The sequence below is a fragment of the Leuresthes tenuis genome, unplaced genomic scaffold (assembly GCF_036924035.1).
Source record: "Leuresthes tenuis unplaced genomic scaffold, fLeuTen1.0.hap1 SCAF_22, whole genome shotgun sequence".
NCBI lineage: Eukaryota > Metazoa > Chordata > Actinopteri > Atheriniformes > Atherinopsidae > Leuresthes > Leuresthes tenuis.
Window position 1 is genome coordinate 23,050,832 of NW_027325376.1, and position 27,957 is coordinate 23,078,788.

The window sequence follows — 27,957 nt, forward strand, 5'->3', positions numbered from 1 at the left end:
GGTGGACATTCACACCTTCTTGCAGCTGAACAACTCCTCTCCCGCTTATGATCATGTGCGGTTTGATATTCGAAAATTTTCTTTCATGTTTTAAAGCAATTATTGATGGACATTCAAATCTTCTTGTAGCCGAACACATCCACTCCTGCTTTTGATGATGTATGGTAACCTTTTCTTACCCGCTTTTTACAAACTATGGTCGGACATTCAAACCTTCTTGTAGCCAAAACCCTCCGCTCCCTCTTTTGATCATACATTGTCGGGCATTCGCACCTTATCTTACCCGCTTTTTACAAACTATAGTCAGACATTCACACCTTGCAGCTGAACCACCTCCGCTCCCTGTTTTGATCATGTATGGTCTGGCAATACTACCTTTTCTTACCCGTTTGTGAGTAATTAATCCCAAAATATTGAGCATAAAATAAGTCTTTATGCTGATGATGTATTACTTTTCCTTCAGAACTCACAGACGTCTCTCAGTCACACGATCACACTCATAAATAAATTCTCAGCACTTTCTGACTACTCTATCAACTGGTCTAAGACCACAGTTCTGCCCATTAACTGTAGGGTCCATAATATACCTGCGATCACTTTACAGTCAGGAAATATTAGATATTCAGGCATAAACATTTCCTCCAGGCTCTCAGAGCTAACAAAGCTAAATTATGTGCAATTATTAAAGACAGTAGAGGACGATCTCTCGTTGGAAGTCCTTACCTATATCACTTATGGGGAGAGTTACATCCATTAAAATGATGATACTACCAAAAGTTAACTATTTGTTCTCAATGATCCCCATAAAACCATCTGCTACTTGGTTTAAGTCACTAGATTCATGCATCTCCAAATTTCTGTGGAAAAACAAACCACCACGTATTAGTTTAAAAACCCTACAGAAGACCAAGGACAGTGGTGGATTAGATTTACCTCATTTTCAGCACTATTCCTTAGACAATAGGTTACAATATATATCAAAATGGTTTAAACCTTGTTGTTGTCACAGTTCCCAGAGACGTTGTAATCGTTGAGGATTCTATATTCACCCCCTCATTAGAGGCACGTAATGCAGATTGATGACACTGAATCTTCTTCTCTGTTCATTGCTGGCATCATTCCCAGCATCGTAAGTGTTCGTGGCATTGTTAGCCTCTTCTTCTGGATCTTGATATCGAGAATCCTTTTGTATTTCTGGTTTGTCAGTCCTCTGTCTTCGTTCACCGGAGTCTTTGTCTTTTTGTCCTTGAGTTTGGTGATTTTTTCTTCTTTTGATGCCTTGACACAATGTAACTTGGATTGCTGTCCCTGTGCTACGAAATGGCTGTGCTGCTCAAATGGTCTCTCCTTCATCATGGTTACATGCTGCCATTCCGACATCTCGTCATTCCGACATGGGTCTCCAATTGTCGGAATGGCGACACTTAATTTTTTATCAAACGTCCCACCATTCCGACACTTTTTTCCTCCTATGGTCGGAATGGCGGTATGTTTTTTGTTTTTTTTAACATACCGCCATTCCGACAGTTCCTTTTAATAGCCTATTTTTTACCCAAAACATTTTGCACTAATGATATGCCGGCGCAAATACGCCCTAAAGTTTGGCGCACAAGCTTTGCACATGCAGAGGCCACAGCCTCGCAAACAAACTTTAATAATCTATTATCAAAATCCCCTGAATTTCAAATATAAAAATACAGATATTAATGTAACTCTGGCAAGACTGAAACTGATTAAGCAGAAATACAGTGTCAGTGAGCTGTCACAGCAGCCAGCTGGAGCGGAGCTCTCCACAGAGCCCATGCATCTTTTGCACGCTGTCATCATATGCAAAAGTAATAATTGCAATTACAGATATCACGGCTACTGCACAGGACACAGTTGTTAGCACTCTGCCTTGCCTTGCCAATAGGAAAAGATAGAAATGACAGCATAGAACGTATAAAACACAACAAAATGCAGTAAAATGTTTATTCATGTTATTCACGTGATTTATGAGTACTCACTCCAATTTTGGGAAGCGCGGATGGGTTTTGCGCATTTGGCACAAACACACAGCCGCAACGGTTGTAGCTTTATACAGCCTGTTGATATCTTAAGGACCTAACTGGTCACACCTGGGACTAAATGTCATGTAGAGATTGTTTTTACATGACATTACAGCTGAACATATAGCTTTCATCCACAAACCAACGTGGGAGAGCCCGAAGACGCATGTGCCAGACGCACATAGGCATGCGTAAAACCAATTTTGACCACTTCATACTGTTTATTTGCTTTCTTTTAGTTAACTTTCGTTTCTTTTGGATTCTTGTGCGTGTTATGGAGCCGTTTTGGTCCATGTTTGTAAGCCTTTTTTTCCTGGATTAAATTTTCGGAAGTTGAAACAAGTGGCATTGGAGTGTGTGATTGAAAACCACCGCGGACTGCTTCTCCTCCTCCAGTTGCCGAGACTTTGTGTTTTTAATAACGCTTGTCTATAAACATGTGTTAAACATATAAATTGCATGAACAGAAAGAAGGGACTCACCTGTTGAGTAACACACATTTCCTTATACGGAAAGCCTTGTCGGAATGGTGGGACATTTAAACGTCAGAATAGCGGGATGTCGCAATGGTGGGATGTCGGGATGTGGGATATTTAATATCGTCTGGGTCCCGTTAAAACATGTATTTTTCCCATCTAATTCCTTGTTTGCTTTAAAACAAGTATTCCCCATTTTCTATCCCTTCAGTAGCCAACCAGTTTGTATGGAGTACACTGGAGCAACTTGACTGATCAGTAAAACACTGCTTTTGTTGTCACCGCAAGGCTTCCCCCGTCGGTTGTTTCACTGAGACACTACTGAGTAACTATAACTCAACACAGTTTATACACATAACATTCATATACATACTAACAAACAAACAAACAATTATTTATCGCAATTTTCTCATCTCTGTTTGAACGTACACCCAGGTAAATATTCCTGTAGTCTTCTCATACCGACTATGGACCCATTCATTGTTTAACTTCACTGTTTTGCAAATCCTAATTGAATATTACACATTGACATTGAACTTTACTTGATAAGCAGGTCTTCATTGCATTCAGCAGCCTATATGTGAGCATCTATGTGTAAGCTGTTCTTCTTTGCATTTATCAGCAGCAAGCAATTCTTCATTGCACATGCATATGAAAATAGTAAAACAATTCCAATGCGTTAGCGAAACCTTCTATATCAGGAGTGTCCATCATGATACTGGGAATAGAACCTCTTTCCCAGAATAGTTCAACCTTCATTACTCAACTGATCATAACTCCGCAATGAGCACATTTCAAAGTATCATTCCTCTACATATATTCAAAATTCTTATATTTGTTGATGTCATTCTGTGTGCATGTGGCCTAAACCCAATCTCTGTGTGGCAATTTTAATTTAAACAAGTTGAACTCTGCCTCTGATCATTTAAAAAAGGTGTGTACCAATATCAACCTTTCTCAGGTAATTACTGATCCTACAAAACCAAAGAGATCCTTCAAGGTTGTCCCTGATTGGCTCAATCTTAACAAATCAAAGGTAGAAAATCCGCAGTATCTGAACTTGGTGTTAGTTATCACTGCTCAATAGCCTGTATCAGAATTGCAAAAATGAAAACATTAGGTCCACGCTTGGTATCCAGATCCTGAAACATCTCCATGAGCAGGCTTTTTTTTAACTGATCTGTTGAATAGTTATATGACACTGTTAAAATCCCAGATGAAGATCTAGCACTTGACCATTTTTGTAAATCTTCTAATTCCATAGTTGATAAACACGCCCCTTTTAAAAAGTATAGAACTTAGAACAGGTCTATCCCTGGCTTTCGGCAGAACTGTCTTCTTTACTTTTTTTTCCCCTTGTCCTGTTCAGCATTATGTCAGAAGAATTGTAGTCTGAATACCTTTGATGCCAAACAGATTTGTTTTGCCAAGGGAAGTTTTATAAATGTAAAGCTCCCCTTGATGCCCATTTATTTATTTCTGTTTACAATATATGACATGAACTGAACTGAACCGGACCGGGGGACAAGGAAAGAAGAAGAGGAAAGAAGAGGAAACAGAACAAAAATAGAAACAAAAACCAGACAACCAGCTGCTACACCTGTAAAAAACAAAACAGACAACAATCCATGGCCTATGAGGGGAATCCAGCCTTAGCGCCACCAGGAGCACCTGAAAGCAGACAAGCAGAGAAAAAACAAACACACAAACAAACAAAAACAAGCACAAGAAGCGGCAATCGCATACAACACAGCTGTGGATATAGATGACCTGAGACGACATGGTAATACATCAACTGCTTAGTGACCATGCTACTGGACTAATGAATGTGTGTGTGTGTGTGTGTGTGTGCAATTTACAAGCAATCAGAAGCAGGCAGAGAGGGCCACAAGACCCAGGCCACCAGCAGCCCCCACAGAGCACAGAACCCAGGCAGCCCACCGCAGGGGCAACCACGCATCCACGCAGAAGACTGCAGAGGAAGCCCCCGGAAAGAGCCCCCATAAGCATAGGGCAGAGGCACTCCGGGAACCAGGGGCAACAGCCCACCGACCCCGCCAGGCCCCAGCCACCCAGACATGGGCCGTGCACTGTACCTGGGCCCCAGGAGCCCGAGCGCCCCCAAACCCCCCGGCAGAGGCCCCACCCAATACCCAGGAGGGCCAAGCGCCCCAGACAGCCACAAAGTGGGTCAGCGCCTGCCCCAGCGCCCCTGGCCAAGTGCCCTGGGAGTCAAGACGTGCCCACAGGTGGGTGAAGTCGCGAGCAGTGGGGAGAGGCAACGCTGATGCCCCATCGGGAGAAACACAGGCAGGCCAGGCGACAGCAAGTCCTAGATCCAGGCCCAATCATTACCACACACACTTTCACGTCCCATACATCCACACATCCACACATCCTACCTCCCTCGACTCTGCTGGGGTGTAGTGCAGCGGGCACACCAGGAGGCCAGCAACCCCCCAGCCACCACAGACCCCGAACCAGCAGAACAATTAATTAATCCTCCTGGCCCCTCCTGCCCCGAGCAGACACCAGGAAGCAGGGGTGTGCGAAGAAGACCCCTCCCCTCACCCTTCTGGCTCTTCAATATTTTCTAATAGTGAGCAATTAAAATTGAGGGGCAGCCAAACTTGTAGAACTGGGAGCGCGGCACTCTGGGCAGCCTATATACCCAAAGAGCCCCGCCCACCAGATGCCACTCAGTGTAACCACCCCCCAAGACCTAATGTGTGTGTGTGAGTGTGTTTGATAAGTAGTAATGTCTAAGGTGTAATTAAAACAGGGGCAGGGAACTGCAGAGTGCAACCAAAGGGGACCACCTACGTGGCCCCATCCACTACACCCCACCGAACACACACGCCCCCAAAACCCTTTATGTGTGAGTGTGTGCTGTGTACAGGAGCCAGAAGGGAGAGGGGTATGGGGATATATACCGGGGGAGCTACTCTCCCCCAGAGAGGGCAGCCAGGGACTGGCTGCAATAGGCATCCCCGCTACCTGGGAGCCAACAATGGGCAGGAGGGCCTGATGTCCACCAGGCTCGGGGCCTGCAGCGACCATATTCCGGGAGCTACTGTACCCCCAGAAGGTACCCATCCCGCCCCACCCCACTCAACCCAACCCCACCCCGGAGGACCTCTACAAAAAACAAACAAACAAACCACCCGGTCACACCAGTCGCAGCAGCCCGGGCCTGAGACCCACCATCACCCAGCAACCCACCACCACCACTATGTGATAAAACTAATCAGAGGGGACCAGAGAGAATGAAATTCAGCCAATTGATGTTTTGAGGAGGCAGACATTGTTTCCATGCTAATATAATCTAAAAGAAAATTTCTAAACTGGTTAATACACAGATTGTTCTTCGCTTTCCAGTTCATGAGAATAGTTTTCTTTGCGATACATAACACTGTGACAACCATGTGTGCTGAGTTAATTTCCATGTTGATGTTGTCTAAGTCACCCAGTATGCACAGTGTGGGGCATGCAGGGATGCTACACTTTAGCCATGTTGATAGGTCCTCACAGACTTCAAGCCAGAACTTCTGGACAGGCGCACAAAACCACAAAGCATGTGCATAATCATCAGGTGTGTTATCTGTGCAATGTGAGCAGATGTTTGAGTGTGTTAGACCCATCCTGAACATCCTTTCTCCTGTATAGTGTGTTCTATGAAGGATTTTGTATTGTATGAGCTGTAAATTAGGATTTCGAGTCATTATGAAGGTGTTCAAACATATTTTTGGTTAGAAGCTATGACCAGAACTGATGGATAAATCTGCCTCCCATTTTGAGGATGGAAGAGACATTGTGTCATCTATCTTAGACAATAATTTAGATATTTTTGATAGTAGTTTTGGGGTACAGCTGCTTAGAAATTCTGCTACCCTAGTCGGGGGTTGTAAGTCTGGTTGGTGGAGGATATATCCATCCATCCATCCATCATCTGCCGCTTATCCGGGGGTCGGGTCGCGGGGGCAGCAGCTTGAGCAGAGAAACCCAGACGTCTCTGTCCCCGGCCACTTCCTCCAGCTCTTCCGGGGGGACCCCGAGGTGTTCCCAGGCCAGCCGAGAGACATAGTCTCTCCAACGTGTCCTGGGTCTCCCCCGGGGTCTCCTCCCAGTGGGACGTGCCCGGAACACCTCCCCAGGGAGGCGCCCAGGGGGCATCCTAACCAGATGCCCGAGCCACCTCATCTGACTCCTCTCAATGCGGAGGAGCAGCGGTTCTACTCCGAGCCCCTCCCGGATGACTGAGCTTCTCACCCTATCTCTAAGGGAGAGCCCAGACACCCTGCGGAGGAAACCCATTTCGGCCGCTTGTATTCGCGATCTTGTTCTTTCGGTCACTACCCACAACTCGTGACCATAGGTGAGGATGGGAACGTAGATTGACCAGTAAGTAGAGAGCTTCGCCTTCTGGCTCAGCTCCCTCGACGGGTCGGTCGGTGCAGAGCCTGCAACACTGCAGGTGCCGCACCGATCCGCCCGTCAATCTCCCGCTCCATTCGTCCGTCACTCGTGAACAAGACCCCGAGATACTTGAACTCCTCCTCTTGGGGAAGGATCTCATTCCCGACCCGGAGAGAGCATTCCACCCTTTTCCGGCTGAGAACCATAGTCTCGGATTTGGAGGTGCTGATTCTCATCCCAGCCGCTTCATACTCGGCTGCGAATCACTCCAGTGAGAGCTGAAGGTCACGGCCTGACGACGCTAACAGAACCACATCATCTGCAAAAAGCAGAGACCCGATTCTGAGGTCGCCAAATGGGACACCCTCAACGCCCTGGCTCCGCCTAGAAATTCTGTCCATAAAAGTTAGGAACAGAATCGGTGACAAAGGGCAGCCCTGATGGAGTCCAACTCTCACCGGAAACGTATCCGACTTACTGCCGGCAATGCGGACCAAACTCTGGCACCGGTCATACAGAGACCGAACGGCCCCTATCAAGGGGTCCGGCACTCCATATTCCCGGAGCACCCCCCACAGGACTCCACGAGGGACACGGTCGAACGCTTTCTCCAAGTCCACAAAACACATGTAGACTGGTTGGGCGAACTCCCATGCACCCTCCAGGATCCTGCCGAGGGTATAGAGCTGGTCCACTGTTCCACGGCCAGGACGAAAGCCACACTGCATCTCCTGAATCCGAGGCTCGATTATCCGACGGATCCTCCTCTCCAATACCCCCGAATAGACCTTACCAGGGAGGCTGAGGAGTGTGATACCCCTATAGTTGGAACACACCCTCCGGTCCCCCTTTTTAAAGAGGGGGACCACCACCCCAATCTGCCAGTCCAGAGGCACTGTCCCCGATGTCCACGCGATACTGCAGAGGCGTGTCAGCCAAGAGAGCCCTACAACATCCAGAGCCTTGAGAAACTCAGGACGGACCTCATCCACCCCCGGGGCCTTGCCACCGAGGAACTTTTTAACCACCTCGGCAACCTCAGCCCCAGAAAAGGGAGGCCCCGTCTCCGAGCTCTCCGACTCTGCCTCTTCCGAGCACGTGTTGGTAGGATTGAGGAGTTCCTCGAAGTACTCCCCCCACCGACTCACAACATCCCTAGTTGAGGTCAGCAAAGCCCCGTCCGCACTGTAAACAGTGTTGACTGTGAGCCGCTTCCCCCCCCGAGACGCCGGATGGTGGACCAGAATCTTTTCGAGGCCGTCCGGAAATCGTTCTCCATGGTCTCACCGAACTCCTCCCAGGCCCGAGTTTTTGCCTCAGCAACCGCCGAAGCCGCGGCCCGTCTGGCCCGTCGGTACCTATAAGCTTCTTCCAGGGTCCCACTGGCCAAAAAGGCCCGATAGGACTCCTTCTTCAGCTTGACGGCTTCCCTCACCACTGGTGTCCACCAGCAGGTTCGAGGGTTGCCGCCACGACAGGCACCGACCACCTTACGGCCACAACTCCGACCAGCTGCCTCGGCAATGGAGTCACGGAACATGGCCCATTCAATGTCCCCCACCTCAAATATGGTTGAAGCTCTGCCGGAGGTGGGAGTTAAAGCTCCTTCTGACGGGGGATTCTGACAAACGCTCCCAGCAGACCCTCACAATACGTTTGGGCCTGCCAGGTCTGATCGGCATCCTCCCCCACCAGCGGAGCCAACTCACCACCAGGTGGTGATCAATTGACAGCTCCGCCCCTCTCTTCACCCGAGTGTCCAGGACATACGGCCACAAGTCCGATGATACAACCACAAAGTCGATCATCGAACTGCGGCCAAGGGTGTCCTGGTGCCAAGTGCACATATGGACACCCTTATGCCTGAACATGGTGTTCGTTATGGACAGTCTATGACTGGCACAGAAGTCCAACAACATAACACCACTCTGATTCAGATCGGGGGGGCCGTTCCTCCCAATCACACCCCTCCAGGTCTCACTGTCATTGCCCACGTGAGCATTGAAGTCCCCCAGCAGAATGAGGGAGTCTCCGGTAGGAGCATTCTCTGACCATAGTTTGTAAAAAGCGGGTAAGAAAAGGTTCGAATGCCCGAACATACACCATCAAAGGAGGGAGCGGAGTTGTTCGGCTACTAAAAGATGTGAAAGTCCGACTATGGTTTGTAAAAAGCGGGAAAGAAAAGATGCTAATGCCCGACAATGTATGATCAAAAGAGGGAGTGGAGGTTTTCGGCTGTAAGAAGGTCTGAATGTCCAACTATAATTTGTAAAAACAGGGTAAGAAAAGGCTTGAAAGCCCGACTATACACCATCATAAGCGGGAGAGGAGGTGTTCAGCTGCAAGAACGTGTGAATGTCCACCCATAATTACTGAAAAATGGGTAAGAAAAGGTGCGAATGCCCAAACATACATCATCAAAAGCAGGAGTGGATGTGTTGGGCTACAAGAAGGTTTGAACGTCCGACCATGGTTTTTAAAAAACGGGTAAGAAAAGGTGCGAATGCCCGACAATGTATGATCAAAAGAGGAGCGGAGGTTTTTGGCTACAAGAAGGTTTGAATGTCCGACCATAGTTTGTAAAAAGCGGGTAAGAAAAGGTTCAAATTCCTGACAATACACCATCAAAAGCGGGAGCGGAGGTGTTCCGCTGTAAGACGGTGTGAATGTCCGACCATAGTTGGTAAAAAGCGGGTAAGAAAAGGTTAAAATACCCGACTGTACACAATCAATAGCGGGAGCGGAATTGTTCGGCTACAAGAAGGTGTGAAAGTCCAACCATGGTTTGTAAAAAGCTGCTAAGAAAAGGTTCGAATGCCCGAATATATACCATCAAAAGCGGAAGCGGAGGTGTTCGGCTGCAAGAAGGTGTGAACGTCCGACCAAAGTTTGTAAAAAGCAGTTAAGAAAAGGTTCGAATATCCAACCAAACATAATCAAAAGCGGGAGCAGAGCTGTTCGACTGCAAGTAGGTGTGAATGTCCAGCCATAATTACTCACAAACGGGTAAGAAAAGGTAGTATTGCCAGACCATACATGATTAAAACAGGGAGCTGAGGTGGTTCAGCACCAAGGTGTGAATGTCTGACTATAGTTTGTAAAAAGCGGGTAAGATAAGGTGCGAATGCCCGACAATGTATGATCAAAAGAGGGAGCGGAGGTTTTTGGCTACAAGAAGGTTTGAATGTCCGACCATAGTTTGTAAAAAGCGGGTAAGAAAAGGTTCAAATGCCTGACTATACACCATCAAAAGCGGGAGCGGAGGTGTTCCGCTGTATGACGGTGTGAATGTCCGACCATAGTTGATAAAAAACGGGTAAGAAAAGGTTAAAATACCCGACTGTACACAATAAATAGGGGGAGCGGAGTTGTTCGGCTACAAGAAGGTGTGAAAGTCCAACCATGGTTTGTAAAAAGCTGGTAAGAAAAGGTTCGAATGCCCGAATATATACCATCAAAAGCGGAAGCGGAGGTGTTCGGCTGCAAGAAGGTGTGAACGTCCGACCAAAGTTTGTAAAAAGCAGTTAAGAAAAGGTTCGAATATCCAACCAAACATAATCAAAAGCGGGAGCAGAGCTGTTCGACTGCAAGTAGGTGTGAATGTCCAGCCATAATTACTCACAAACGGGTAAGAAAAGGTAGTATTGCCAGACCATACATGATCAAAACAGGGAGCGGACGTGGTTCAGCTGCAAGGTGTGAATGTCCAACTAAAGTTCAAATATATTAACAAAAGCGGGAGGAGAGGTCTTCGGATTAGAGTGGTTGAGAATTTCCAACCATAATCTATAAAATGCGGTGAAAAAAAAGGTGTGAAGGAATGAATTTTATAGCAAAATCCGAAATCATGCATAACTCCGCAGAAGGAACGTATTGCTCAACCAAAGGGATGCTTCTTTCTCATTCAGGGTAATATGAGGAACTTTATGCTTGATACATTTTAGACATGGATAACTATGAAGGACAAAGCAATTTTAACTTGGTTTGAGCAAAGCAATTCATTTTATAGGAAACTCCGAAATCGTGCAGGACTCATGAAAGTAAGCTTATTCTCGGATTCCTGATCCTCCAGTGTTGCTCTTTCCTATACTGCAAAATACAGCCTTGTTCTTTGTTGAAATCGATATAGATATTGATAAATATGAAGGACAAAGCAGTTTCCACTTTGTTTGAGTGAAGGAATTAATTTTATAGCAAAATCCAAAATCAAGCAGAACGTATAAGCGTGTTTTCGGATTCCTGATCCTTCAGTTTTGCTATTTCTTCTACTGCAAAATACAATGTTGTTCTTTGTTGAAGTCGATCTAGACATTGATAAATATGAAGGACAAAGCAGTTTTAACATAGTTTGAGTGAAGGCATTCATTTATAGTAAAATCAATAATCGTGCAGAACTCATGAAAATAAGCTTATTCTCGGATTCCTAAAACTTTTGATTTGCTCTTTCTTTACTGCAAAGTACAATGTTGTTCTTTGTTGAAGTCGATCTAGACATTGATAAATATGAAGGACAAAGCAGTTTTCACTTGGTTTGAGTGAAGGATTTGCAGCTGAAAACCTCCCGCTCCCGCTTTTGATTGTGTATAGTCGGGCTTTCGAGCCTTTTCTTACCCGGTTTTTAGAAATTATGGTTGGACATTCAGACCTTGCAGCCGAAGACCTCCACTCCCTCTTTTGATCATACATTCTCGGGCATTCGCACCTTGTCTTACCCGCTTTTTACAAACTATAGTCAGACATTCACACCTTGCAGCTGAACCACCTCAGCTCCCTGTTTTGATCATGTATGGTCTGGCAATACTACCTTTCCTTACCCGTTTGTGAGTAATTATGGCTGGACATTCACACCTACTTGCAGTCGAACAGCTCTGCTCCCGCTTTTGATGGTATATATTCGGGCATTTGAACCTTTTCTTAACTGCTTTTTGCAAACTTTGGTCGGACGTTCACACCTTCTTGCAGCCGAACACCTCCGCTTCCGCTTTTGATGGTATATATTCAGGCATTCGAACCTTTTCTTAGCAGCTTTTTACAAACCATGGTTGAACTTTCACACCTTCTTGTAGCCGAACAACTCCGCTCCTGCTATTGATTGTGTACAGTCAGATATTTTAACCTTTTCTTACCCGCTTTTTACCAACTATGGTCGGACATTCACACCGTCTTACAGCGGAACACCTCCGCTCCCGCTTTTGATGGTGTATAGTCAGGCATTTGAACCTTTTCTTACCCGTTTTTTACAAACCATGGTCGGACTGTCACACATTCTTGTAGCCAAACACATCCGCTCCCGCTATTGATTATGTACAGTCGGGTATTTTAACCTTTTTTTACCCGTTTTTTACCAACTATGGTCGGACATTCACACCTTCTTACAGCGGAACACCTCCGCTCCCTCTTTTGATGGTGTATGTTTGGGCATTCGAACCTTTTTTTACCCGCTTTTTACAAACTATGCTCGGACATTCAAACCTTCTTGTAGCCGAACACATCCACTCCTGCTTTTGATGATGTATGGTTGGGCATTCAAACCTACTTGTTGCCCACTTTTCATTAATTTTGGGTGGACATTCACACCTTGTCACAGCCAAACACCTCCGCTCCCTGTTTTGATCATGTATGGTTGGACATTCGCACCTTTTCTCACCCGCTTTTTGCCAACTATGGTCGGCTGTTCACAGCTTCCTCTCCACCATACTTGTATGGTGGGATATTCACACCCACTTGCATCCGAAGACCTTTTGTTGATATTTAGTCGGTCATTCGCAGCTTACCCGCTTTTGGCAAACTATGGCCTTCATGCAGCCAAACACCTCTGATCTCGCTTTTGATGATGTAAGGTTGGGCATTCAGACCTTGCTTCACCTGCTTTTCACCAAATATAGTAGGACATTCACACCTTCTTGCAGCCGAACACTTCCGCTCCACCTTTTAGTGTTCTATCACACCTTTTTTTCACCGCATTTTATAGATTATGGTTGGAAATTCTCAACCACTCTCATCCGAAGACCTCTTCTCCCGCTTTTGTTAATATATTTGAACTTTAGTTGGACATTCACACCTTCTTGCAGCCGAACACATCCACTTCCACTTTTGATGGTATATATTCGGGCATTCGAACCTTTTCTTACCCGCTTTTTACAAACCGTGGTCGGACTTTCACACCTTCTTGTAGCCAAACAACTCCGCTCCCGCCATTGATTGTGTACAGTCGGGTATTTTAACCTTTTCTTACCCGCTTTTTACCAACTATGGTCGGACATTTACACCTTCTTACAGCGGAACACCTCCGCTCCCTCTTTTGATGGTCTATGTTCGGGCATTCGAACCTTTTCTTACCCGCTTTTTACAAACTATGGTCGGACATTCAAACCTTCTTGTAGCCGAACACATCCACTCCTGCTTTTGATGATGTATGGTTGGGCATTTTCACCTTTTCTTACCCATTTTTCAGTAATTATGGGTGGACATTCACACCTTCTTGCAGCTGAACAACTCCTCTCCCGCTTATGATCATGTGCGGTTTGATATTCGAAAATTTTCTTTCATGTTTTAAAGCAATTATTGATGGACATTCAAATCTTCTTGTAGCCGAACACATCCACTCCTGCTTTTGATGATGTATGGTAACCTTTTCTTACCCGCTTTTTACAAACTAGGGTCGGACATTCAAACCTTCTTGTAGCCGAAAACCTCCGCTCCCTCTTTTGATTATACATTGTTGGGCATTCGCACCTTATTTACAAACTATAGTCAGACATTCACACCTTGCAGCTGAGCCACCTCAGCTCCCTGTTTTGATAGTGTATGTTCGGGCATTCGAACCTATTCTTACCCCCTTTTTACAAACTATGCTCGGAGATTCACACCTACTCACAGCCGAACAACTCCGCTCCCGCATTTGATGATGTCTTGTCCGGCATTCTAGTCTCTTCTAACACATTTTTCAGCAATTATGGTTGGACATTCACACCTACTCACAGCCGAACACTTCCGCTCCCACATTTGATGGTGTATAGCCGGACATTCTCACCCTTTCTCATCAGCTTTTTGCAAATTATGATCTGACATTCACACCTACTTGCAGTCGAACAGCTCTGCTCCCGCTTTTGATTATGTTTGGTTGGATATTCGAACCTTTTCTTAACTGCTTTTTACAAACTTTGGTCGGACGTTCACACCTTCTTGCAGCCGAACACATCCACTTCCACTTTTGATGGTATATATTCGGGCATTCGAACCTTTTCTTACCCGCTTTTTACAAACCGTGGTCGGACTTTCACACCTTCTTGTAGCCAAACAACTCCGCTCCCGCTATTGATTGTGTACAGTCGGGTATTTTAACCTTTTCTTACCCGCTTTTTACCAACTATGGTCGGACATTTACACCTTCTTACAGCGGAACACCTCCGCTCCCTCTTTTGATGGTCTATGTTCGGGCATTCGAACCTTTTCTTACCCGCTTTTTACAAACTATGGTCGGACATTCAAACTTTCTTGTAGCCGAACACATCCACTCCTGCTTTTGATGATGTATGGTTGGGCATTTTCACCTTTTCTTACCCATTTTTCAGTAATTATGGGTGGACATTCACACCTTCTTGCAGCTGAACAACTCCTCTCCCGCTTATGATCATGTGCGGTTTGATATTCGAAAATTTTCTTTCATGTTTTAAAGCAATTATTGATGGACATTCAAATCTTCTTGTAGCCGAACACATCCACTCCTGCTTTTGATGATGTATGGTAACCTTTTCTTACCCGCTTTTTACAAACTATGGTCGGACATTCAAACCTTCTTGTAGCCAAAACCCTCCGCTCCCTCTTTTGATCATACATTGTCGGGCATTCGCACCTTATCTTACCCGCTTTTTACAAACTATAGTCAGACATTCACACCTTGCAGCTGAACCACCTCCGCTCCCTGTTTTGATCATGTATGGTCTGGCAATACTACCTTTTCTTACCCGTTTGTGAGTAATTAATCCCAAAATATTGAGCATAAAATAAGTCTTTATGCTGATGATGTATTACTTTTCCTTCAGAACTCACAGACGTCTCTCAGTCACACGATCACACTCATGAATAAATTCTCAGCACTTTCTGACTACTCTATCAACTGGTCTAAGACCACAGTTCTGCCCATTAACTGTAGGGTCCATAATATACCTGCGATCACTTTACAGTCAGGAAATATTAGATATTCAGGCATAAACATTTCCTCCAGGATCTCAGAGCTAACAAAGCTAAATTATGTGCAATTATTAAAGACAGTAGAGGACGATCTCTCGTTGGAAGTCCTTACCTATATCACTTATGGGGAGAGTTACATCCATTAAAATGATGATACTACCAAAAGTTAACTATTTGTTCTCAATGATCGCCATAAAACCATCTGCTACTTGGTTTAAGTCACTAGATTCATGCATCTCCAAATTTCTGTGGAAAAACAAACCACCACGTATTAGTTTAAAAACCCTACAGAAGACCAAGGACAGTGGTGGATTAGATTTACCTCATTTTCAGCACTATTCCTTAGACAATAGGTTACAATATATATCAAAATGGTTTAAACCTTGTTGTTGTCACAGTTCCCAGAGACGTTGTAATCGTTGAGGATTCTATATTCACCCCCTCATTAGAGGCACGTAATGCAGATTGATGACACTGAATCTTCTTCTCTGTTCATTGCTGGCATCATTCCCAGCATCGTAAGTGTTCGTGGCATTGTTAGCCTCTTCTTCTGGATCTTGATATCGAGAATCCTTTTGTATTTCTGGTTTGTCAGTCCTCTGTCTTCGTTCACCGGAGTCTTTGTCTTTTTGTCCTTGAGTTTGGTGATTTTTTCTTCTTTTGATGCCTTGACACAATGTAACTTGGATTGCTGTCCCTGTGCTACGAAATGGCTGTGCTGCTCAAATGGTCTCTCCTTCATCATGGTTACATGCTGCCATTCCGACATCTCGTCATTCCGACATGGGTCTCCAATTGTCGGAATGGCGACACTTAAATTTTTATCAAACGTCCCACCATTCCGACACTTTTTTCCTCCTATGGTCGGAATGGCGGTATGTTTTTTGTTTTTTTTAACATACCGCCATTCCGACAGTTCCTTTTAATAGCCTATTTTTTACCCAAAACATTTTGCACTAATGATATGCCGGCGCAAATACGCCCTAAAGTTTGGCGCACAAGCTTTGCACATGCAGAGGCCACAGCCTCGCAAACAAACTTTAATAATCTATTATCAAAATCCCCTGAATTTCAAATATAAAAATACAGATATTAATGTAACTCTGGCGAGACTGAAACTGATTAAGCAGAAATACAGTGTCAGTGAGCTGTCACAGCAGCCAGCTGGAGCGGAGCTCTCCACAGAGCCCATGCATCTTTTGCACGCTGTCATCATATGCAAAAGTAATAATTGCAATTACAGATATCACGGCTACTGCACAGGACACAGTTGCGAGCACTCTGCCTTGCCTTGCCAATAGGAGAAGATAGAAATGACAGCATAGAACGTATAAAACACAACAAAATGCAGTAAAATGTTTATTCATGTTATTCACGTGATTTATGAGTACTCACTCCAATTTTGGGAAGCGCGGATGGGTTTTGCGCATTTGGCACAAACACACAGCCGCAACGGTTGTAGCTTTATACAGCCTGTTGATATCTTAAGGACCTAACTGGTCACACCTGGGAGTAAATGTCATGTAGAGATTGTTTTTACATGACATTACAGCTGAACATATAGCTTTCATCCACAAACCAACGTGGGAGAGCCCAAGACGCATGTGCCAGACGCACATAGGCATGCGTAAAACCAATTTTGACCACTTCATACTGTTTATTTGCTTTCTTTTAGTTAACTTTCGTTTCTTTTGGATTCTTGTGCGTGTTATGGAGCCGTTTTGGTCCATGTTTGTAAGCCTTTTTTTCCTGGATTAAATTTTCGGAAGTTGAAACAAGTGGCATTGGAGTGTGTGATTGAAAACCACCGCGGACTGCTTCTCCTCCTCCAGTTGCCGAGACTTTGTGTTTTTAATAACGCTTGTCTATAAACATGTGTTAAACATATAAATTGCATGAACAGAAAGAAGGGACTCACCTGTTGAGTAACACACATTTCCTTATACGGAAAGCCTTGTCGGAATGGTGGGACATTTGAACGTCAGAATAGCGGGATGTCGCAATGGTGGGATGTCGGAATGGTGGGACGTTTGCATGTCGGAATGGTGGTTTGTCGGAATGGTGGTATGTCGGAATGGTGGGATGTCGGAATAGCGGGATGTCGGAATGGCGGGATTTCGGAATGGGTGTTGCCACCCCCTTCATCATATACACAGTTATTTATACATCACCTTCCACCATGAAGCGTTGTCCCTTTTTGTTTCTCTCTTTGTTCTTAAAATGCTGTTATGCATGTCTAAACCAATCCATTAAATTAGATCATTTTGGCAGTAAAGCGATCTACAATGTGCTTGGTCGCAAAGCTGCTCATCTGTGGTAAACAGCTCTTCAGAAAGGCATTCTTCAATTGATTTCACTAATTCTATGTAATAATTTTGTGATTTCCTACAAAACTACACTTCTTCTCCCATCTGTCTGAGTATTTAATATCGTCTGGGTCCCGTTAAAACATGTATTTTTCCCATCTAATTCCTTGTTTGCTTTAAAACAAGTATTCCCCATTTTCTATCCCTTCAGTAGCCAACCAGTTTGTATGGAGTACACAGGAGCAACTTGACTGATCAGTAAAACACTGCTTTTGTTGTCACCGCAAGGCTTCCCCCGTCGGTTGTTTCACTGAGACACTACTGAGTAACTATAACTCAACACAGTTTATACACATAACATTCCTATACATACTAACAAACAAACAAACAATTATTTATCGCAATTTTCTCATCTCTGTTTGAACGTACACCCAGGTAAATATTCCTGTAGTCTTCTCATACCGACTATGGACCCATTCATTGTTTAACTTCACTGTTTTGCAAATCCTAATTGAATATTACACATTGACATTGAACTTTACTTGATAAGCAGGTCTTCATTGCATTCAGCAGCCTATATGTGAGCATCTATGTGTAAGCTGTTCTTCTTTGCATTTATCAGCAGCAAGCAATTCTTCATTGCACATGCATATGAAAATAGTAAAACAATTCCAATGCGTTAGCGAAACCTTCTATATCAGGAGTGTCCATCATGATGCTGGGAATAGAACCTCTTTCCTAGAATAGTTCAACCTTCATTACTCAACTGATCATAACTCCGCAATGAGCACATTTCAAAGTATCATTCCTCTACATGTATTCAAAAATCTATGTGTAAATGTTTAATATTTCTTATATTTGTTGATGTCATTCTGTGTGCATGTGGCCTAAACCCAATCTCTGTGTGGCAATTTTAATTTAAACAAGTTGAACTCTGCCTCTGATCATTTAAAAAAGGTGTGTACCAATATCAACCTTTCTCAGGTAATTACTGATCCTACAAAACCAAAGAGATCCTTCAAGGTTGTCCCTGATTGGCTCAATCTTAACAAATCAAAGGTAGAAAATCCGCAGTATCTGAACTTGGTGTTAGTTATCACTGCTCAATAGCCTGTATCAGAATTGCAAAAATGAAAACATTAGGTCCACGCTTGGTATCCAGATCCTGAAACATCTCCATGAGCAGGCTTTTTTTTAACTGATCTGTTGAATAGTTATATGACACTGTTAAAATCCCAGATGAAGATCTAGCACTTGACCATTTTTGTAAATCTTCTAATTCCATAGTTGATAAACACGCCCCTTTTAAAAAGTATAGAACTTAGAACAGGTCTATCCCTGGCTTTCGGCAGAACTGTCTTCTTTACTTTTTTTTCCCCTTGTCCTGTTCAGCATTATGTCAGAAGAATTGTAGTCTGAATACCTTTGATGCCAAACAGATTTGTTTTGCCAAGGGAAGTTTTATAAATGTAAAGCTCCCCTTGATGCCCATTTATTTATTTCTGTTTACAATATATGACATGAACTGAACTGAACCGGACAAGGAAAGAAGAAGAGGAAAGAAGAGGAAACAGAACAAAAATAGAAACAAAAACCAGACAACCAGCTGCTACACCTGTAAAAAACAAAACAGACAACAATCCATGGCCTATGAGGGGAATCCAGCCTTAGCGCCACCAGGAGCACCTGAAAGCAGACAAGCAGAGAAAAAACAAACACACAAACAAACAAAAACAAGCACAAGAAGCGGCAATCGCATACAACACAGCTGTGGATATAGATGACCTGAGACGACATGATAATACATCAACTGCTTAGTGACCATGCTACTGGACTAATGAATGTGTGTGTGTGTGTGTGAGAACATGCAACACCCATGGCACAGGACCTACATGATAACCGTGCTTAGTTATGAGTGTATAAGCGTACAGGGCCACAATCCACAGCCCCCCCCCCCCAAGCAATCAGAAGCAGGCAGAGAGGGCCACAAGACCCGGGCCACCAGCAGCCCCCACAGAGCACAGAACCCAGGCAGCCCACCGCAGGGGCAACCACGCATCCACCCAGTAGACTGCAGAGGAAGCCCCCGGAAAGAGCCCCCATAAGCATAGGGCAGAGGCACTCCGGGAACCAGGGGTAACAGCCCACCGACCCCGCCAGGCCCCAGCCGCCCAGACATGGGCCGTGCACTGGACCTGGGCCCCAGGAGCCCGAGCGCCCCCAAACCCCCCGGCAGAGGCCCCACCCAATACCCAGGAGGGCCAAGCGCCCCAGACAGCCACAAAGTGGGTCAGCGCCTGCCCCAGCGCCCCTGGCCAAGTGCCCTGGGAGTCAAGACGTGCCCACAGGTGGGTGAAGTCGCGAGCAGTGGGGAGAGGCAACGCTGATGCCCCATCGGGAGAAACACAGGCAGGCCAGGCGACAGCAAGTCCCAGATCCAGGCCCAATCATTACCACACACACTTTTACGTCCCATACATCCACACATCCACACATCCTACCTCCCTCAACTCTGCTGGGGTGTAGTGCAGCGGGCACACCAGGAGGCTAGCAACCCCCCAGCCACCACAGACCCCGAACCAGCAGAACAATTAATTAATCCTCCTGGCCCCTCCTGCCCCGAGCAGACACCAGGAAGCAGGGGTGTGCGAAGAAGACCCCTCCCCTCACCCTTCTGGCTCTTCAATATTTTCTAATAGTGAGCAATTAAAATTGAGGGGCAGCCAAACTTGTAGAACTGGGAGCGCGGCACTCTGGGCAGCCTACATACCCAAAGAGCCCCGCCCACCAGATGCCACTCAGTGTAACCACCCCCCAAGACCTAATGTGTGTGTGTGAGTGTGTTTGATAAGTAGTAATGTCTAAGGTGTAATTAAAACAGGGGCAGGGAACTGCAGAGTGCAACCAAAGGGGACCACCTACGTGGCCCCATCCACTGCACCCCACCGAACACATACGCCCCCAAAACCCTTCATGTGTGAGTGTGTGCTGTGTACAGGAGCCAGAAGGGAGAGGGGTATGGGGATATATAACGGGGGAGCTACTCTCCCCCAGAGAGGGCAGCCAGGGACTGGCTGCAATAGGCATCCCCGCTACCTGGGAGCCAACAATGGGCAGGAGGGCCTGATGTCCACCAGGCTCGGGGCCTGCAGCGACCATATTCCGGGAGCTACTGTACCCCCAGAAGGTACCCATCCCGCCCCACCCCACTCAACCCAACCCCACCCAGGAGGACCTCTACAAAAAACAAACAAATAACATCAAAAAACAAACAAACAAACCACCCGGTCACACCAGTCGCAGCAGCCCGGGCCTGAGACCCACCATCACCCAGCAACCCACCACCACCACTATGTGATAAAACTAATCAGAGGGGACCAGAGAGAATGAAATTCAGCCAATTGATGTTTTGAGGAGGCAGACATTGTTTCCATGCTAATATAATCTAAAAGAACATTTCTAAACTGGTTAATACACAGATTGTTCTTCGCTTTCCAGTTCATGAGAATAGTTTTCTTTGCGATACATAACACTGTGACAACCATGTGTGCTGAGTTAATTTCCATGTTGATGTTGTCTAAGTCACCCAGTATGCACAGTGTGGGGCATGCAGGGATGCTACACTTTAGCCATGTTGATAGGTCCTCACAGACTTCAAGCCAGAACTTCTGGACAGGCGCAGAAAAACCACAAAGCGTGTGCATAATCATCAGGTGTGTTATCTGTGCAATGTGAGCAGATGTTTGAGTGTGTTAGACCCATCCTGAACATCCTTTGTCCTGTATAGTGTGTTCTATGAAGGATTTTGTATTGTATGAGCTGTAAATTAGGATTTCGAGTCTTTATGAAGGTGTTCAAACATATTTGTGGTTAGAAGCTATGACCAGAACTGATGGATAAATCTGCCTCCCATTTTGAGGATGGAAGAGACATTGTGTCATCTATCTTAGACAATAATTTATATATTTTTGATAGTAGTTTTGGGGTACAGATGCTTAGAAATTCTGCTACCCTAGTCGGGGGTTGTAAGTCTGGTTGGTGGAGGATATATCCATCCATCCATCCATCATCTGCCGCTTATCCGGGGGTCGGGTCGCGGGGGCAGCAGCTTGAGCAGAGAAACCCAGACGTCTCTGTCCCCGGCCACTTCCTCCAGCTCTTCCGGGGGGACCCCGAGGCGTTCCCAGGCCAGCCGAGAGACATAGTCTCTCCAACGTGTCCTGGGTCTCCCCCGGGGTCTCCTCCCAGTGGGACGTGCCCGGAACACCTCCCCAGGGAGGCGCCCAGGGGGCATCCTAACCAGATGCCCGAGCCACCTCATCTGACTCCTCTCAATGCGGAGGAGCAGCGGTTCTACTCCGAGCCCCTCCCGGATGACTGAGCTTCTCGCCCTATCTCTAAGGGAGAGCCCAGACACCCTGCGGAGGAAACCCATTTCGGCCGCTTGTATTCGCGATCTTGTTCTTTCGGTCACTACCCACAACTCGTGACCATAGGTGAGGATGGGAACGTAGATTGACCAGTAAGTAGAGAGCTTCGCCTTCTGGCTCAGCTCCCTCTTCACAACGACGGGTCGGTGCAGAGCCTGCAACACTGCAGGCGCCGCACCGATCCGCCCGTCAATCTCCCGCTCCATTCGTCCGTCACTCGTGAACAAGACCCCGAGATACTTGAACTCTTGGGGAAGGATCTCATTCCCGACCCGGAGAGAGCATTCCACCCTTTTCCGGCTGAGAACCATAGTCTCGGATTTGGAGGTGCTGATTCTCATCCCAGCCGCTTCACACTCGGCTGCGAATCACTCCAGTGAGAGCTGAAGGTCACGGCCTGACGACGCTAACAGAACCACATCATCTGCAAAAAGCAGAGACCCGATTCTGAGGTCGCCAAATGGGACACCCTCAACGCCCTGGCTCCGCCTAGAAATTCTGTCCATAAAAGTTAGGAACAGAATCGGTGACAAAGGGCAGCCCTGACGGAGTCCAACTCTCACCGGAAACGTATCCGACTTACTGCCGGCAATGCGGACCAAACTCTGGCACCGGTCATACAGAGACCGAACGGCCCCTATCAAGGGGTCCGGCACTCCATATTCCCGGAGCACCCCCCACAGGACTCCACGAGGGACACGGTCGAACGCTTTCTCCAAGTCCACAAAACACATGTAGACTGGTTGGGCGAACTCCCATGCACCCTCCAGGATCCTGCCGAGGGTATAGAGCTGGTCCACTGTTCCACGGCCAGGACGAAAGCCACACTGCATCTCCTGAATCCGAGGCTCGATTATCCGACGGATCCTCCTCTCCAATACCCCCGAATAGACCTTACCAGGGAGGCTGAGGAGTGTGATACCCCTATAGTTGGAACACACCCTCCGGTCCCCCTTTTTAAAGAGGGGGACCACCACCCCAATCTGCCAGTCCAGAGGCACTGTCCCCGATGTCAACGCGATACTGCAGAGGCGTGTCAGCCAAGACAGCCCTACAACATCCAGAGCCTTGAGAAACTCAGGACGGACCTCATCCACCCCCGGGGCCTTGCCACCGAGGAGCTTTTTAACCACCTCGGCAACCTCAGCCCCAGAAATGGGAGGCCCCGTCTCCGAGCTCTCCGACTCTGCTTCTTCCGAGCACGTGTTGGTAGGATTGAGGAGTTCCTCGAAGTACTCCCCCCACCGACTCACAACATCCCTAGTTGAGGTCAGCAAAGCCCCGTCCCCACTGTAAACAGTGTTGACTGTGAGCCGCTTCCCCCCCCCTGAGACGCCGGATGGTGGACCAGAATCTTTTCGAGGCCGTCCGGAAATCGTTCTCCATGGTCTCACCGAACTCCTCCCAGGCCCGAGTTTTTGCCTCACAACCGCCGAAGCCGTGGCCCGTCTGGCCCGTCGGTACCTATCAGCTTCTTCCAGGGTCCCACTGGCCAAAAAGGCCCGATAGGACTCCTTCTTCAGCTTGACGGCTTCCCTCACCACTGGTGTCCACCAGCAGGTTGGAGGGTTGCCGCCACGACAGGCACCAACCACCTTACGGCCACAACTCCGACCAGCTGCCTCGGCAATGGAGTCACGGAACATGGCCCATTCGGACTCAATGTCCCCCACCTCAAATATGGTTGAAGCTCTGCCGGAGGTGGAAGTTAAAGCTCCTTCTGACGGGGGATTCTGACAAACGCTCCCAGCAGACCCTCACAATACGTTTGGGCCTGCCAGATCTGATCGGCATCCTCCCCCACCAGCGGAGCCAACTCACCACCAGGTGGTGATCAGTTGACAGCTCCGCCCCTCTCTTCACCCGAGTGTCCAGGACATACGGCCGCAAGTCCGATGATACAACCACAAAGTTGATCATCGAACTGCGGCCAAGGGTGTCCTGGTGCCAAGTGCACATATGGACACCCTTATGCCTGAACATGGTGTTCGTTATGGACAGTCTATGACTGGCACAGAAGTCCAACAACATAACACCACTCTGATTCAGATCGGGGGGGCCGTTCCTCCCAATCACACCCCTCCAGGTCTCACTGTCATTGCCCACGTGAGCATTGAAGTCCCCCAGCAGAATGAGGGAGTCTCCGGTAGGAGCATTCTCCAGTGCCTCCCCCAGAGACTCCAAAAAGGGTAGGTACTCTGAACTGCTGTTTGGCGCATAGGCACAAACAACAGTCAGGACTCGTCCCCCCACCCAAAGGCGGAGGGAGGCTACCCTCTCGTTCACTGGGGTAAACCCCAATGTACTGGCACACAGCCGGGGGGCAATAAGTATGCCCACACCTGCTCTGCGCCTCTCACCACGGGCAACTCCAGAGTGGAAGAGAGTCCAACCCCTCTCAAGAGTACTGGTTCCAGATCCCAAGCCGTGCGTCGAGGTGAGTCCGACTATATCTAACGGTCTGATGAAGTTTCAACAATAAACAACAAACTTTGTATTATGAGAAAGAACCAGACTCATTCTTCAGGAATCCGAAAATAAGCTCTATTTTACGAGTTATGCACGAATTCGGATTCTCCTATAAAAAGAATTCCTTAACTCAAACCATGTTAAGACTGCTTTGTCCTTCATATTTATTCATGTCTAATCAAGTTTCAATGATAAACAACGTTGTACTTTGTAGAATGAGAAAGAACTTCTTCAGCAATAAGCATCTCTCGACAAATGACGAAATACAGATTTTGCTATAAAATTAATTGCTATCAGCCTGACTTAAAACTGTTTGTCTTCCTTATTTATCCACTTCAAATCAAGTTTCAACAATTAAAAAAATTTTGTAGTTTGAGAAAGAACAACTTAATCTTGAGCAATCAGTATAAAAAGAGGGTAAGCAAAGGTGCGAATGTCAAACCATACATGATCAAAACAGGGAGCGGAGGTGTTTGGCTGAGACAAGGTGTGAATGTCCACCCATAATTAATGAAAAGCGGGCAACAAGTAGGTTCGAATGCCCAACCATACATCATCAAAAGCAGGAGTGGATATGTTCGGCTACAAGAAGGTTTGAACGTCTGACCATAGTTTGTAAAAAGCGGGTAAGAAAAGGTTCGAATGCCCGAACATACACCATCAAAGGAGGGAGCGGAGGTGTTCCGCTGTAAGAAGGTGTGAATGTCCGACCATAGTTGGTAAAAAACGGGTAAGAAAAGGTTAAAATACCCGACTGTACACAATCAGTAGTGGGTGCGGAGTTGTTCGGCTACTAAAAGGTGTGAAAGTCCGACCATGGTTTGTAAAAAGCGGGTAAGAAAAGGTGCGAATGCCCGAAAATGTATGATCAAAAGAGGGAGCGGAGGTGTTTGGCTGCAAGAATGTGTGAATGTACACCCATAATTACTGAAAAATGGGTAAGAAAAGGTGCGAATGCCCAACTATACATAATCAAAAGCAGGAGTGGATGTGTTCGGCTCCAAGAAGGGTTGAATGTCTGACCATAGTTTGTAAAAAGCAGGTAAGAAAAGGTTTGACTGCCCGAACATACACCATCAAAAGAGGGAGCGGAGGTGTTCCGCTGTAAGAAGGTGTGAATGTCCGACCATAGTTGGTAAAAAGCGGGTAAGAAAAGGTTAAAATACCCGACTGTACACAATCAATAGCGGGAGCGGAGTTGTTCGGCTACTAAAAGATGTGAAAGTCCGACTATGGTTTGTAAAAAGCGGGTAAGAAAAGGTGCTAATGCCCGACAATGTATGATCAAAAGAGGGAGCGGAGGTGTTCGGCTGCAAGAAGGTCTGAATGTCCAACCGTAATTTGTAAAAACCGGGAAGCTGCTCATCTGTGGTAAACAGCTCTTCAGAAAGGCATTCTTCAATTGATTTCACTAATTCTATGTAATAATTTTGTGATTTCCTACAAAACTACACTTCTTCTCCCATCTGTCTGAGTATTTAATATCGTCTGGGTCCCGTTAAAACATGTATTTTTCCCATCTAATTCCTTGTTTGCTTTAAAACAAGTATTCCCCATTTTCTATCCCTTCAGTAGCCAACCAGTTTGTATGGAGTACACAGGAGCAACTTGACTGATCAGTAAAACACTGCTTTTGTTGTCACCGCAAGGCTTCCCCCGTCGGTTGTTTCACTGAGACACTACTGAGTAACTATAACTCAACACAGTTTATACACATAACATTCCTATACATACTAACAAACAAACAAACAATTATTTATCGCAATTTTCTCATCTCTGTTTGAACGTACACCCAGGTAAATATTCCTGTAGTCTTCTCATACCGACTATGGACCCATTCATTGTTTAACTTCACTGTTTTGCAAATCCTAATTGAATATTACACATTGACATTGAACTTTACTTGATAAGCAGGTCTTCATTGCATTCAGCAGCCTATATGTGAGCATCTATGTGTAAGCTGTTCTTCTTTGCATTTATCAGCAGCAAGCAATTCTTCATTGCACATGCATATGAAAATAGTAAAACAATTCCAATGCGTTAGCGAAACCTTCTATATCAGGAGTGTCCATCATGATGCTGGGAATAGAACCTCTTTCCTAGAATAGTTCAACCTTCATTACTCAACTGATCATAACTCCGCAATGAGCACATTTCAAAGTATCATTCCTCTACATGTATTCAAAAATCTATGTGTAAATGTTTAATATTTCTTATATTTGTTGATGTCATTCTGTGTGCATGTGGCCTAAACCCAATCTCTGTGTGGCAATTTTAATTTAAACAAGTTGAACTCTGCCTCTGATCATTTAAAAAAGGTGTGTACCAATATCAACCTTTCTCAGGTAATTACTGATCCTACAAAACCAAAGAGATCCTTCAAGGTTGTCCCTGATTGGCTCAATCTTAACAAATCAAAGGTAGAAAATCCGCAGTATCTGAACTTGGTGTTAGTTATCACTGCTCAATAGCCTGTATCAGAATTGCAAAAATGAAAACATTAGGTCCACGCTTGGTATCCAGATCCTGAAACATCTCCATGAGCAGGCTTTTTTTTAACTGATCTGTTGAATAGTTATATGACACTGTTAAAATCCCAGATGAAGATCTAGCACTTGACCATTTTTGTAAATCTTCTAATTCCATAGTTGATAAACACGCCCCTTTTAAAAAGTATAGAACTTAGAACAGGTCTATCCCTGGCTTTCGGCAGAACTGTCTTCTTTACTTTTTTTTCCCCTTGTCCTGTTCAGCATTATGTCAGAAGAATTGTAGTCTGAATACCTTTGATGCCAAACAGATTTGTTTTGCCAAGGGAAGTTTTATAAATGTAAAGCTCCCCTTGATGCCCATTTATTTATTTCTGTTTACAATATATGACATGAACTGAACTGAACCGGACAAGGAAAGAAGAAGAGGAAAGAAGAGGAAACAGAACAAAAATAGAAACAAAAACCAGACAACCAGCTGCTACACCTGTAAAAAACAAAACAGACAACAATCCATGGCCTATGAGGGGAATCCAGCCTTAGCGCCACCAGGAGCACCTGAAAGCAGACAAGCAGAGAAAAAACAAACACACAAACAAACAAAAACAAGCACAAGAAGCGGCAATCGCATACAACACAGCTGTGGATATAGATGACCTGAGACGACATGATAATACATCAACTGCTTAGTGACCATGCTACTGGACTAATGAATGTGTGTGTGTGTGTGTGAGAACATGCAACACCCATGGCACAGGACCTACATGATAACCGTGCTTAGTTATGAGTGTATAAGCGTACAGGGCCACAATCCACAGCCCCCCCCCCCCAAGCAATCAGAAGCAGGCAGAGAGGGCCACAAGACCCGGGCCACCAGCAGCCCCCACAGAGCACAGAACCCAGGCAGCCCACCGCAGGGGCAACCACGCATCCACCCAGTAGACTGCAGAGGAAGCCCCCGGAAAGAGCCCCCATAAGCATAGGGCAGAGGCACTCCGGGAACCAGGGGTAACAGCCCACCGACCCCGCCAGGCCCCAGCCGCCCAGACATGGGCCGTGCACTGGACCTGGGCCCCAGGAGCCCGAGCGCCCCCAAACCCCCCGGCAGAGGCCCCACCCAATACCCAGGA